Source organism: Ailuropoda melanoleuca, chromosome 7 (assembly GCF_002007445.2).
Source record: "Ailuropoda melanoleuca isolate Jingjing chromosome 7, ASM200744v2, whole genome shotgun sequence".
NCBI lineage: Eukaryota > Metazoa > Chordata > Mammalia > Carnivora > Ursidae > Ailuropoda > Ailuropoda melanoleuca.
Window position 1 is genome coordinate 83,579,416 of NC_048224.1, and position 14,298 is coordinate 83,593,713.

Genomic DNA, 14,298 nt, shown 5'->3' on the forward strand with positions numbered 1-14,298 from the left:
CGTTACCTTGGAATTAACTTAACCAGAGACGTAAAGGACCTATATCCTAGAAACTATAGATCACTTTTGAAAGATATTGAGGAAGACATAAAAAGATGGAAAAATATTCCATGCTCATGGATTGGAAGAATTAACATAGTTAAAATGTCCATACTACCCAGAGCAATCTACACTTTCAATGCTATCCCGATCAAAATACCGAGGACATTTTTCAAAGAACTGGAACAAACAGCCCTTAAATTTGTGTGGAACCAGAAAAGGCCCCGCATTGCCAAGGAATTGCTGAAAAGGAAAAACAAAGCTGGGGGCATCACGTTGCCAGATTTCAAGCTATACTACAAAGCTGTGATCACAAAGACAGCATGGTACTGGCACAAAAACAGACACATCGACCAATGGAACAGAATAGAGAACCCAGAAATGGACCCTCGGCTCTTTGGGCAACTAATCTTTGATAAAGCAGGAAAAAACATCCGGTGGAAAAAAGACAGTCTCTTCAATAAATGGTGCTGGGAAAATTGGACAGCTACATGCAAAAGAATGAAACTTGACCACTCTCTCACACCATACACAAAAATAAACTCCAAATGGATGAAAGACCTCAATGTGAGACAGGAATCCATCAAAATCCTAGAGGAGAACATAGGCAGCAACCTCTACGACATTGGCCACAGCAACCTTTTTCATGACACATCTCCAAAGGCAAGAGAAACAAAAGATAAAATGAACTTGTGGGACTTCATCAAGATAAAAAGCTTCTGCACAGCCAAGGAAACAGTCAAAAAAACTAAGAGGCAGCCCACGAAATGGGAGAAGATATTTGCAAATGATGCTACAGATAAAAAGACTGGTATCCAAGATCTACAAAGAACTTCTCAAACTCAATATGCGAGAAACAAATAAACAAATCAAAAAATGGGCAGAGGATATGAACAGACACTTTTCCAATGATGACATATAAATGGCTAACAGACACATGAAAAAATGTTCAAACTCATTAGCCATCAGGGAAATTCAAATCAAAACCATATTGAGATACCACCTTACACAAGTTAGAATGGCAAAAATTGACAAGGCAAGAAACAACAAACATTGGAGAGGATGTGGAGAAAGGGAATCCCTTTTACACTGTTGGTGGAAAAGCAAGTTGGTATAGCCACCTTGGAAAGGAGTGTGGAGGTCCCTTAAAAAAGTTAAAAATTGAGCTACCCTATGATGCAGCAATGGCACTACTGGGTATTTACCCCAAAGATATAGACGTAGTGAAGAGAAGGCCATATGCACCCCAATGTTCATAGCAGCATTGTCCACAATAGCTACACTGTGGAAAGAGCCGAGATGCCCTTCAACAGATGACTGGATTAAGAAGATGTGGTCCATATATACAATGGAATATTACTCAGCCATCAGAAAGAACGATTACACAACATTTGCAGCAATATGGACGGGACTGTAGGAGATTATGCTATGTGAAATAAGTCAACCAGAGAAAGACAATTATCATATGGTTTCACTCATTTATGGAACTTAATAAATAGGAAGATGGGTAGTAGAAGGAGGGGAAGAATAAATGAGGGGTAAACAGAATGGAGAATGAACCATGAGAGACTGTGAACTCTGGGAAACAAACTGAGGGCTTCAGAGGGCATCGGGGTGGGGGACTGGGACAGGCCGGTGGTGAGTATTAAGGAGGGTACATATTGCATGGTGCACTGGGTATTATACACAAATAATGAATCATGGAACATTACATCAAAAACTAAGGATATACTGTATGGTGACTAACATAACAAAATAAAAAATTATTATAAAAAAAAGAACATTGCAAAAACTTAAAAAAAAAAGCAGTTGATTATATTCCCAAATTACATAGTTCCTTCTACTTTTAAAGTGTTAATTTTTTTTCTTTTGTTTTATTATCAGTACATTACATTTCTGAAATAATTAGCGTATAGTTTCTTGGTGTTTTTAATGCAAGAGTTTTTAATAAAGTATTAAAAACAAATACTCAGAATTAAAAGACTATAAAATTAGGATAGTTTCTCAATGTTCCTTTTGAATATTATAAACATGAATTTTCTGAATCTATAGGAAAACAAAGCAAAAACCATATTAATAAAGAACATCTTCTAATACTATACAAACTGGTAACAACCTAGAATGTCTTTTGATGGCGAACAGGAATCAGTGCAAAGCAAAACAAATTTTATTCCTGGAATGAAAAATGACTCATTTGAAAAAAAATATGATTGGCTTATTTCCTTAACAAAATGTTGAATAAAAACGATGCTCAAAAAAAAAAAAAAGAAATTGATCCATTTATTTGTCAAATTTATAAACTTAAAGTTCTTTTCAGTAATCCTTTATTAACTTTTTAATAGCTAAAAGGTATGTAGTGATATCTGTTATTTTATTTTTGATTTTGGTAATTTGTGTCTTTTTTTATTTTGGTCAGTCTTGCTAGAAGTTTATAAATTTTATTGATTTTTTTCAAAGATTCAGCTTCTGGTTTCATTGATTTTCTTTATTGTTTCCCTATTCCATTGACTTTTGCTTATATTTTAATTCTTTTCTTTCTTCTTCTTGCTTTGGGTTTATTTTCTTCTTCCTTTCCTAGTTCCCTGGGGTAAAAACTTAAAATATTGATTTGGGAACTTTCCAGATTTGTATTGTAAGCCTTTAGTGTTAGAAATTTCCTTCTCAGGACTCCTTTAGCTGCATCCCACTTATATTGATATGTTGTATTTTCATTTCACTCAGTTCTATGTATTTCTTTCCTTTGAGAATTCCTCTTTGATCCAAAAATTATTTAGAAGTGTATCATTTAATTTTCATGTGTTTAGGTATTTTCCTGTTGTTTTTCTATTATTGATTTTTAGTTTGATTCCATTATGGGCAGAGAAAAGAGTCTGTATGATTTCAATTCTTTTAAATTTGTTGAGGTATTATTATTATTATCATTGTTATTATTATTACTGTCCATGATATGGTCTATCTTGGGTATGTTCCATGTTGACTGAAAAAAAAAAGGTGTATTCTGCTGTTGTTTTGTGGAGTGTTCTATATATGTCAATTAGATCCTGTTTGATTGAGTTTCTCATACCTTCTCTATTTTTGATGATTTTCTCTTTAGTAGTTCTGTCAATACCTAAAAAGGGTAGTAAAGCATTTTGAATCAGAAAATCTGGGCTAGTTGTTAATCTGTTCACATACTAGTTCATGAATTCACCAAGCATAGGACTTTGAGAAAAATATTTAGTATTTTATGAGAAATAAGCATTAACAATTACTTAAATAGTCTCCACTTTTTCTCAATTTCCAAGAAATCTAAAAGTGAATGAGATGATCAAAACCTAGAAACTATTTTCCAACCTGAAAAAAGACTTCTTCATGAAATCTTAGACTAAAGAGACCATTCATATTTTGTGAAACATGTAGCAGTTTCACATCTGACACTCAAATAGTTCTCCTTACCTGAATTTATTTTTTAAAAAAATCCACATTGCTTTTTTTCCCTACTATTTCTAAGGTCAGTTCAAGTTGTGGCAAGGATTAGTCTTGACTTATATGAGCTGTGAACAATGCAAAATCTCTACAGCTGCATACTGCCCATAAAATGTGGGTACTGTGTATTAAAAACCTGGTTAGGTGAAAAGAATATCACTTTAGAATTAAAGAGAACTGAGTTGATGAAAGAACCCTCAAGTTGTGAAAGTATGAGTTCTGAGGTGGAAAAAAAGGTAATTTCCTACATTATAGTAGATTTGCATAATAATAAGAGTAATGAGGAAAAAAAAATTAGAACAACCTGAAAGGAAATACATATTCTAAAGCAGAAATGAAATTTAAACTCATAGCACATGACTCAATAGCAACAATAGAAACTAGATGACAATGGTGTATTATCTTCAAAGTACTAAGAGAAAAATAAATGCCAAAATACAATTTTATATCAATCTAAACTATCATTTAAAGGTAAGGGCAAAGTGAAGAGGCTTTGAAACTAATAAAAATTGAGTTTACTATTCACAGGTTCTTACTGAGTGATCAACTAAGGAATGTAATTACATCAGAAAAAAATTCGACTATGGAGATGTAAGAATCAAAGAGATGGATAGCATGTTGGTATATCCATGAATAGTTAACCATAAAAATGATAAATGACTAATTTTGAGATGTTTGAAAGGGATATAGAACCACAAAAAGGTCACAACATGAAAAGACTGGCAAGCAGGGAGAAAACTGAAATTAAACACAAGAATGTTATGTAATTCAGTATGAGGATTAAGATTTCATTAACATTTTAGTTATCTGTTGTTGTGTAGCAATATATCTCAAGTATCAGAGGCTTAAAACAACAATCATTTTATATGCTCACAGTTCTTGGGTAGATGTTTTTTTTCATTCACTTGTCTGGTACCTGTACTGGTATGGCTCAACCACCTGGTGATGCCAGCTGGACCACTCAACTGGGGTCACATGCTGGGACCCTGATCGCCCATTTCCTCAGTTCTCTTCTGCATAATCTCAAGGCTGTTCCCTCTCCACGTGGCTTTTCCAAATGGTCTTTCCATGTGGCTTTCCAGCAGGACAGCCAGACTTACATGTAAGCTCAGGGCTCCTGAGAGTATAAAAGTAGAAGCTACCAGCCCTTTTAAAATCTTAGATTGTGATCTAACATAGCATCACTTTTACCATATTCAATTGGTTAAAGATAAGCCCAGACTCAAGGGATGGGCACTGCACGAGAGCATGAATACTGAGAGGCATAGTTCAATTAAACAGATTAACACAACTTCAGAGTTTATTAGGTCAATTATGTGTGCTAAAAACGTAAGATAATCAATAAAACAGTTAAAATGTTGAAGGACCAAGTAAGCATCCAATATTAGAGAAAAGTGATAGTAATAAGGGAGTACAAAAGCAAAGCTAGGTAAATACAAAACAAAATGAGACAACAGAAATAACACGAAATATGTCAGTACTTATAATACAATGGTTTAAACTAGCTTATTTTTTAAAAAGATTTATTTATTTATTTATTTGAGAGAGAGAGAGAGAGAGAGAAAGCACATGAGTGGGGGGGAGGAGCAGAAGGAGAGAGAATCCTCAAGCAGACTCCCTGCTGAGCAAAGAGACTGTCATGGGGCTAGATCCCAGGATCCTGAGATCATGACCTGGGCTGAAATCAAGCAAGAGTTGGATGCTCAATGGACTAAGCCACCCAGGCACTTCAAAACTAGCTTATTAAAGACCAGAGCCTCACCGAGGAAAAGGTTAAAATCCAGTTTTATGTTTTTTGTAAGAAACACACTCAAATCATAAGGACACAGAAAGTCGAAATTAAGAGGAAGAAAAAGACAGACAGACACACCAAGCAAATACTAAGCCAAACAAAGGAGATGTAGTTATAGCATCAGACAAAAGAGACTTTAAGTCAAACTTTAGTTTTAATGATAAAGAGGATTGGTACTTAATGATAGAAAGAAATAATTTATCAGAAGAGATAACAATCTTGACTATGTACACAATGAACAACATAGCTTTAAGAATATATTTTTTTAAAGGGGAAATTTGATAAAATACCAGAATAGGTGAAAGAGAAGACAAAGATAAGACAGAAAAAAAGTTAGAAAATGTGAACAATAATATTGAAAGGCTTAATATACGAGTACATGAGAAATTGCCCCCAACAATTAAAGTTCTGAGCACACATAGAGAATTTACAAAAAACAAGCACTTAGGTAGGCCATAAAGGAAGTCTTAAAAAGTAAAAATGTTCAATAGCATACAGACCACACTGACAACAAAGCAATAAAATTAGAAACCAAAACTTAAGAGTAACTTGAAAACATTAGGGCGTGCACATGATATGATGAGCCTGGGTGTTATACCCACTGGGTGTTATATGCAACTAATTACTTGTTGAACATTATATCAAAAACTAATGATGTATGTATCCAACTAATGTTGGATAATTGAATTAGAATTTTTTAAAAAAGGAAAGGGAAAAAATAAAAGAATGAAGAAAGTAGCCTGAAAAGAAAAGATTCATAATTAAATTTAAGATGTGTTTAGACCTAAATGATGTTATTGCATTTTAAAACCTGTGAGATACAGCTAGTGATACTGAAGGAAAATGTATAGTCTTAAATGTCAACATTTAAAAAAAATATTGGAAATAAATGTGCTAAGTGTTCAGTCAAAAGTTAGGAAAAAACAACAGAGTAAACCCCTCTAAATTAAAACCATATGAAGACTAATAAAGTCTAAGGAAACCTCTGGCCAAATTGATCAAGAAAAAAAGAGGGCACAAAGAAACCACATTAGAAATGAAAGAACTACTATAAAGATTTTTAAAATTTAACTATATTTTTAAAAACTTCATAATAATACATTTTAAAATTTTAGATCAAATAGAGAGTTTGGGGTTAAATGTAAGTCATCTAAATTGACTCAAGAAGGAATAAAAAAGTGGAAGAGATCTAAACCCAGAAGTAATATTTTTAAAAATATTTGACAATTTGATATAGGATAAACAGCAGTAAAACCAAAGGACAACTCATAAGTCCAAACAGACAACTGCTAAAAATTACTGATATACACTTATGCATACTAAATTACTATCAATCCAAATCATATCTATTGAAGAAATTAAATCAGAAGTCAAAAATTTATACACCAAGAAAGTCTCACATCCAGAAGATTTTACAAACAAGTTTTACCAACACTTTAAGAAGCAAGTAACTCTTTTCTAATACAAAATGTTTCTAATACAAAAAGAAGAATCATTTTCCAAATTGGAAATAAGCTTAGGTATGAATATGGATGCAAATATCCCAAATAAAATATTAGCAAACTGAATTCAACAATGTGTATAAAAAATTAACATGACTAGGAACTATTCCAGGAATATAAAGATGGTTTAAGTCATGAAATCCTATTAATGTAATCTGCCACATTAATAAATTTTTAAAAATATATAATCTCATATGCTCCCCAAAATTTAAAAAATTCAATATTTATTAACAATTTTTAATAATCAAAAAGAACACTTTAGAAATTAGGGTGATAAGGGAACTTTTCAACTGATAAAAGTATCTCTCAAAAATGTACTACAAATCTCATACCCGATAGTGAAACAGAGCATTTTGTTTCAAGTCAGGAACATTACAAAGATGTTACCATTACTAGTTCCATTCAACTTAGTTCTAGAGGTCTTAGCCAGAAATAGAAATAAGAAAGAAAAATGAAATGCAACGGAAAAAATCATTTCCAGAGATTTGGATTGTCTATACAGAATATCCAAGAGAATCTACAAAGGAGTTTAGCAAGGTGGTGTGTTACAAGGGCAATATTAAAAATTCAGTGGTATCCTAATACACTAGCAACGACCAGTTAGAATGTATTTTAAAAAATTATTCCATTTACAAAAGCAACCTAAGAATACAACTAACATGAGAGATACAAAAGACATTTATGAAAACATTATAAAGTATTACATAGTAACATAAAAGAAGACCTAACTAAATGGGAAAATAGACTATGCTCATGGTTGGGAAGACTCAGGATCACACAGATGTCAGCTCTTCCTCCAAATTAATCTACAAATTCAATGGAAATCCAAACAAATTTTCAGGAGACTTCATAAGCTGAGCCTAAACTTCAAGTAAATAGGGAAGAGACAAGAATAGCTAAGAAATTTTTGAAAGAAAAAATATAAGAAAGGAGAAAAGAATACATAGAAAGATATCTTTCCAGATAGCAATACTTACTATAAAACTAAATAAAGTAAAATAATGCGGCATTGGCAAATGGACAGAAAAATAGATCAACTAACCAGGAAAAAGGAGGTCCAGAAAAAGAGCGTATAAGTGTGGAAATTTGGTACACGACAGAAGTGGCATTACAACTCAGTGTAATAAGATGTCTATTCAATAAATGATGCAAGAACAATGTGCTACCATATGGAGGGAGAAGGTTAGACCTTCATCTTGTACCATACATAAGCTCAACTCCAGATGGATTAAAGGTTCAAGTGTAAAGAGCAAAACTTCACAACTTGGAAGAAATAATGTAGAAGAATGTTTTTATGACAAGGTAGAATGAATTCCTATACATGATTCAAAAAGCACAAATCACAAAGCAAATATAATAAGAGGGTTTAAAAATTAAAAACCTCTGTAAAACAAAACATATTGAAAGACAGGCCAGGGATTTAGAGAAGATACTCACAATGCATATATTTAACAATGATTCAGTAGTCCAATTATTTGAAGAACTTCTAGAAATCAAGAGAAAAAAGTCAAATAACTGCTAAATAACTGGGAATAATATAAAGAGTAAGTTCAAAGAAATGAAGAACTGAATGTCCAATTAATATAAATACAAACTGGTTAATAATCAAGGAAATGCAAATTTAAAAAAGGAAATATCTTTTCAGGTCCATCAGATCGGCAAGATTGGTGGTGATGCCAAGTGTTGGTCAGGATGAGAAAATTCTCATACAATGCTGGTAAGTGGAAATGGATGCAAACACTTTGAGAAATAATTTGGTGTTATTTCATAAAACAGAATTTGTGCATACCCCAAGACCTTAGCAATTCTACTCTTCAATAGATAGCCTAGAGAAACTTTTGGACTTGTACTTAAGGAGATATATAATTGGATTTTCATTACATCATGGCTTGCAGTAATGAAATTTTAAAAGTAGTTTAGATGTTCATCAATTGGAAAATAGATAATTGCGGTATTTTGTTGAACCATACAAAATTGCTGCTATTCAGCCGTTTTGATATAGTTCAATCTAATAACTTTATAAAACTGAATATTATATCAGAGCTAAAATGAATGAACTAGTAGTGCAATTGCTAGGTCATGGGGTAGCTCTATTTTTAACGTCTTGAGTAACCTCCATACTGTTTTCCAGAGTGGCTATACCAGCATACATTTCCACCAACAGTGTAAGAGAGTTCCCCTTTCTCCGCATCCTCGACAACAAATATTGTTACCTGTCTTGTTAATTTTTGCCATTCTAACTGGTGTAAGGTGTTATCTCATTGTGGTTTTGATTTGTATTTCCCTGATGGCTAGTGATGTAGAGCATTTTTTCATGTATCTGTTCACCATTTGTAGGTCTTCTTTGGAGAAGTGTCTGTTCATGTCTTCTGCCCATTTCTTGACTGGATTATTTGTTTTTTGGGTGTTGAGTTTGAGAAGTTCTTTATAGATCTTGGTTACTAGCCCTTTATCTGATATGTCATTTGCAAATATCTTCTCCCATTCTGTGCATTGCCTTTTAGTTTTGTTGACTGTTTCCTTTGTTGTGCAGAAGTTTCTTATCTTGATGAAGTCCCAATAGTTCATTTTTGCTTTTGTATCCCTTGCCTTAGAGACGTGTCTTAACAGAAGTTGCTGTGGCTGATGTCAAAGAGGTTACTGCCTGTGTTCTCCTCTAGGATTTTGATGGATTCCTGTCTCAAATTTAGGTCTTTCACCCATCTTGACTTTATGGTGTAAGAGATTGGTCCAGTTTCATTCTTCTGCGTGTGGCTGTCCAATTTTCTCAGAATCATTTATTGAAGAGACTGTCTTTTTTTCCATTGGATATTCTTTCCTCCTTTGTCAAAGATTAGTTGACAATAGAGCTGAGGGTCCATTTCTGGGCTACTAGGTGTTTGCCCCAAATATACAAATGTAGTGGAAAAAAAGGGGCACATGCACCCCAATGTTAATAGCAGCAATGTCCACAATAGCCAAACTGTGGAAGGAGCCAAGATGTCCTTCAACAGATGATTGGATAAAGCAGATGTGGTTCATATATACAATCGAATATTACTCAGCCATCAGAAAGGATGAATACCTACCATTTGCATCAACATGGATAGAACTGGAGGGGATTGTGCTCAGTGAAATAAGTCAAGCAGAAAAAGACAATTATCATACGGTTTCACTCATATGTGGAATATAAGGAATAGTGCACAGGACCATACGGGAAGGGAGGGAAAACTGAATGGGACAAATTCAGAAAGGGAGACAAACGATGAGAGACTCTGGACTCTGGGAAACAAACTGAGGGATATAGAAGGGAGGGGGCTGGGGAGATGGGATAACCAGGTGATGGCTATTAAGGAGGGCACATGATGTGATGAGCACTGGGTGTTATATGCTACTAATGAATCATTGAATACTACACCAAAAACTAAGGATATACATATGTTGGCTAATTGAACATAATATAAATAAATAAATCAAATAAATAAATAAATAAATAAATAAAATGAACAAGATCAAAATGATTCAGCATGGATAAATCTCAAAAATACTGAGTGGAAAATCCATGCTGTGTTGTATATAATCACATGCACACTCAGGCAAAAATCAACTTCTTTAAGATAGAGTATCCACAAATAACAACAACTAGAAGGGTTTTAAAAATTCAAAACCTTTCGATGATGGCAGAAGGACTTGTTGAGGACCATATCCTTTTACACTCATATTGAAAGTGGAAGTTCCTCTACAGGAAACCACAGTGCTGGTAGAACCAGAGAATGAACCCTGGGGAGACCAAAATTGCAAATGTCCATTGTACCATCCTAGTCCCTTACTTCTATTTAATTTATTTCTTACTTACTAGTGATCCATTACTGATTACTAATCCAAAAAGAAGAGAATAAATAATTTTATGCAGAAGACCAGTAAATCTCCAGAGCTGGAAAAAAAAATAGATGTTGTTAACTGAAAATTTTATTCTAACATTCTCCATTCATTTCTTAGAAATTCCTATGTATATCATATCAATACTAAACTTGTCTTAAGTGAAGATTAAGATTGGCAAAATCACTTCTATTGTTCCCTTTCTTTTCTTTGCTCCTGTGGTTAATGAAATTTTAAAAGTTGTGCTCTAGTTCCTAGTGATGTAAAGGGAAAATGCAAGAGTACCACAAATGTGAATGAATTTTTCTTCATATCTGAAATCCATTATTTGTTCCTTATCATATATTTAAAAAAATCTAAATTTCTTAGCATGGAGTTCAAGGCCTTCTTGATATTACCTCAATAAAGTAGGTGATATCTCTGTTGGTATCAGTTAAAATGGGTTCAGCTACCATGAGCAGAGGATTCATAAGAGAGAGGCTGGTATGGCAACTCTACAATTATCAGAGACCCAGGCTCCTTCTAACTTGTTGCCATGCTATCTTAAACATGTGACTTCTACCTGTGGCCCAAGAGGTTACTCCAGATCTTGCAATCACATCTGCATGCTGGCCAATAAGAAGGAGGAAAAGTGGAGGAGGAGGCATATCCACCACCTCTAAGGACACTTTCAGGACACCTATCACCTTATGCTTACATCTCATTGTCTAGCACTTAGCCCTATCCCACACATAGCTTCAAGGGCACCTGGTAAACACAGCTTTTATTCTAGGTGGCTAGAACTCATCTAAATTTGAGGGCTTTTATTACTTAAGAAGAAGAGAGCTGATATTGCAGGGACACCACTATTCTGCCATACCGTCTTCATCCTTTCCTCTTCTCCTCCAATTAAGGGAATAGTAATTTGATTCCAGAACTAATCCTGGGTCATGATTACTCTTGGGCAGAACCACTGTGCAATAGAAGACTTCATGCATGGATGCATGAATGTAGCCCTTTCTTGGATGATCTGTTCCATTTCTTCCTTGCATATAGCTGAGCTGGTAAACTGATCAAAGCTTGGCCTAAGGAATGACCCAAGCATCTCTATCATTGGTCCCTTTCTCTTCATTTACAAATGTTTGAGCACTTTCACTGTTTTCATGGCAGCAATTGGCTGGTGGCTTGCTTTGGGCATACATGGGGGTGTGAATCACATACTCCATTCCACTTAATCAGGAAGTCATGCCTTAAGAATTACAATTTGAGACCAACTAATATTTAAAATAAAATAGATACATTGGTTTTAGTTTTAAAGAAAAAGTACTTGGAATACAAATCAGAACCTCAAGAAAATACTCAGGTGATAAAAGATGGTAGCTAAATTGTTCTATGTAACAGAAGGAACCAAGGGAGCTGGAGGTTGTGAGGCGGAAGAAGCAGAAGGGAACACCTCAATTAGGAATGGAGAGACAAGACACCCCTATGACTGTTGGCTGTGTGCTGTGGATATATCTTGTCAGCCTCCTCTTTTTTCCTCTTCTATGAAATATTCAGAAAACTACATTGTTCACAAGGGTTTGTATGAGTAGATTCATGATGGGGCTCCAAGATGAGTCAGTGATAGGTGGCAATTTGTATTCTGTCACTTGCAAGTTCAGAAACCCAAAACAAGCTAACTCAAGGAAGAGAGAGACAGGAAGACTGCAGGAGAAAGTAAGTTAGCTCATCAAACTGGGAAGTCCAGGGATGAATTTCGATTTAGGCATAAGAAGTATTATTGTTTTTTCATTTCCCTCTCTTCACCACCCCCTCATCTCGATCTCTCTTTATTTCCATGTCTACCTCTGCTTTCTTCTGTCTGTTGGTCTCTTTTCCTTTCCGCTAAAGACAGGCTTCCTCCATGCAGCTAGAGAAGACATTCACTGACAGCACCAGATTCACATTTTCCCAGCACAGCAACCCCAGCAGAAAAGCAACTGGCTCCTCACATTGTGCATCAATCCAGAGAAAAACTCTTTTCCTGCTGAATTGTGTGTCCATTCCTAGATCAATCAGTATACCAAACATATAATGAACCATGAGTGGGTCACGTGACCACCCCAGAGCCAGAGAGTAATGGGCAGTATGACTGATAGTCTCATCCAGACTGTACGGAATTGGGAAAACATTCCCCAAGAGAAATGGGGTACTGCAAACAAATGTGTTGTGAAGAAAGAAAGAAAGAAAGAAAGAAAGAAAGAAAGAAAGAAAGAAAGAAAGAAAGAAAAGCTCCAATCTACTATACTAATCATGTTTTCCATCTTTAAACTAAGATTTCTTGTTGCCTTTTAGATTAAAGCACCACTGCAGGACTGAAAAATTCATACACTCCAACCACTGTCAAAGTGTTAAATGCATGGTGTGGAGAAATAGAATTTGACTAGCAAGAACGTCTATGAATACCACTTCTTTTTTTTTTAATTTTTATTTTGTTATATTAGTCACCATACAGTACATCCCCAGTTTCTGATGCAATGTTCCATGATTCATTATTTGCGTAAGAATACCACTTCTTTTTTTTTTTTTTTAAAGATTTATTTTATTTATTCGACAGAGATAGAGACAGCCAGCATGAGAGGGAACACAAGCAGGGGAAGTGGGAGAGGAAGAAGCAGGCTCATAGCAGAAGAGCCTGATGTGGGGCTCGATCCCATAACGGCAGGATCACGCCCTGAGCCGAAGGCAGACGCTTAACCACTGTGCCACCCAGGCGCCCCAAGAATACCACTTCTGAGTCAAAAGAAAATTATGGAAAACACTGAGCTTAGCCTGATAGCTTTTATGCCCAGTTCGTTATAGAATAGGCTTTTAGATTTCTAGACCTAGGACTAATATGTCAATGTTTGTTCATATTTAATAAACTACCAAAATTCAGGTTGCAATACAGTATGGACTCAACAACAATACGTAAAAGTGCCCATTCCCCACACCTCACCATTAGTCATTAGGGGAATGCAAATTAACCACAATGAGCTACTGGCACATATCTATTAGAACGCCTAAAATTTAAAAGACTGATCATATTGAGTTTTGGTGATGATGTGGAGAAACTGGAATTCTCATATATTGCTAATGGGAATGTAAAATGGCTCAGCCACTTTGGAAAAGATTTTAACAACTCTTATTCCTACCATGTGATCCAGCCATTCCACTCCTAGGAATTTACCTAAAAGAAAAGGAACTATATATCTATGCAAAAATTTATACACAGACATTCACAGCAGTTTTATTTGTAAGAGCCCCAAACTAGAAACAATCCAACCACCCATTAACAGGTACAGATAAACAAATTATGTTGTATCCATGCAGAATACTAATGAGCAATAAAAATGAATGAACTATTGATACAGGCAACGACATGGATGAATCTCAAAATCATTATGCTAAATGAAAGAAGCCAGATTAAAAAAAGAGCACATACTGTATAATATCAATCTAGAAGATATAAATGCACAGAAAGTAGATAGTTTTTTGGAGAAAGGAACAGTGAGGAATAGGGGTGGTAAGTTTGCAAATAGGCATGAGGAAACCTTTGGGGGTAACACATGTTCTTTATCTTGACTACGGTGATAGTTGCCAGGGTGTGTACATATGTTAAAACTTAGCAAACTGTACATTTTA

General features: G+C 34.7%; 1 protein-coding gene across 6 annotated transcripts in view; it reads right to left on the reverse strand.

Moving 5' to 3' along the window:
* The window catches only part of CYSLTR2 (cysteinyl leukotriene receptor 2), a 136,886-nt gene that overhangs the window by 110,051 nt on the left and 12,537 nt on the right, over positions 1-14,298 (reverse strand). The window contains exons 5-6 of one of the 6 annotated variants that reach the window (XR_004626730.1): positions 8,236-8,284; positions 5,170-7,658 (exon numbers count right to left, since the gene is read on the reverse strand). The exons of 2 other annotated variants lie outside the window; for them this stretch is intronic. The gene's annotated coding sequence lies outside the window, so the exon portion shown is untranslated. Of the gene's footprint in view, positions 1-5,169; positions 8,285-14,298 lie in introns of those variants that run through there. 3 more of the 6 variants (XR_004626732.1, XR_004626731.1, XR_002142641.2) reach the window with 3 other exon arrangements.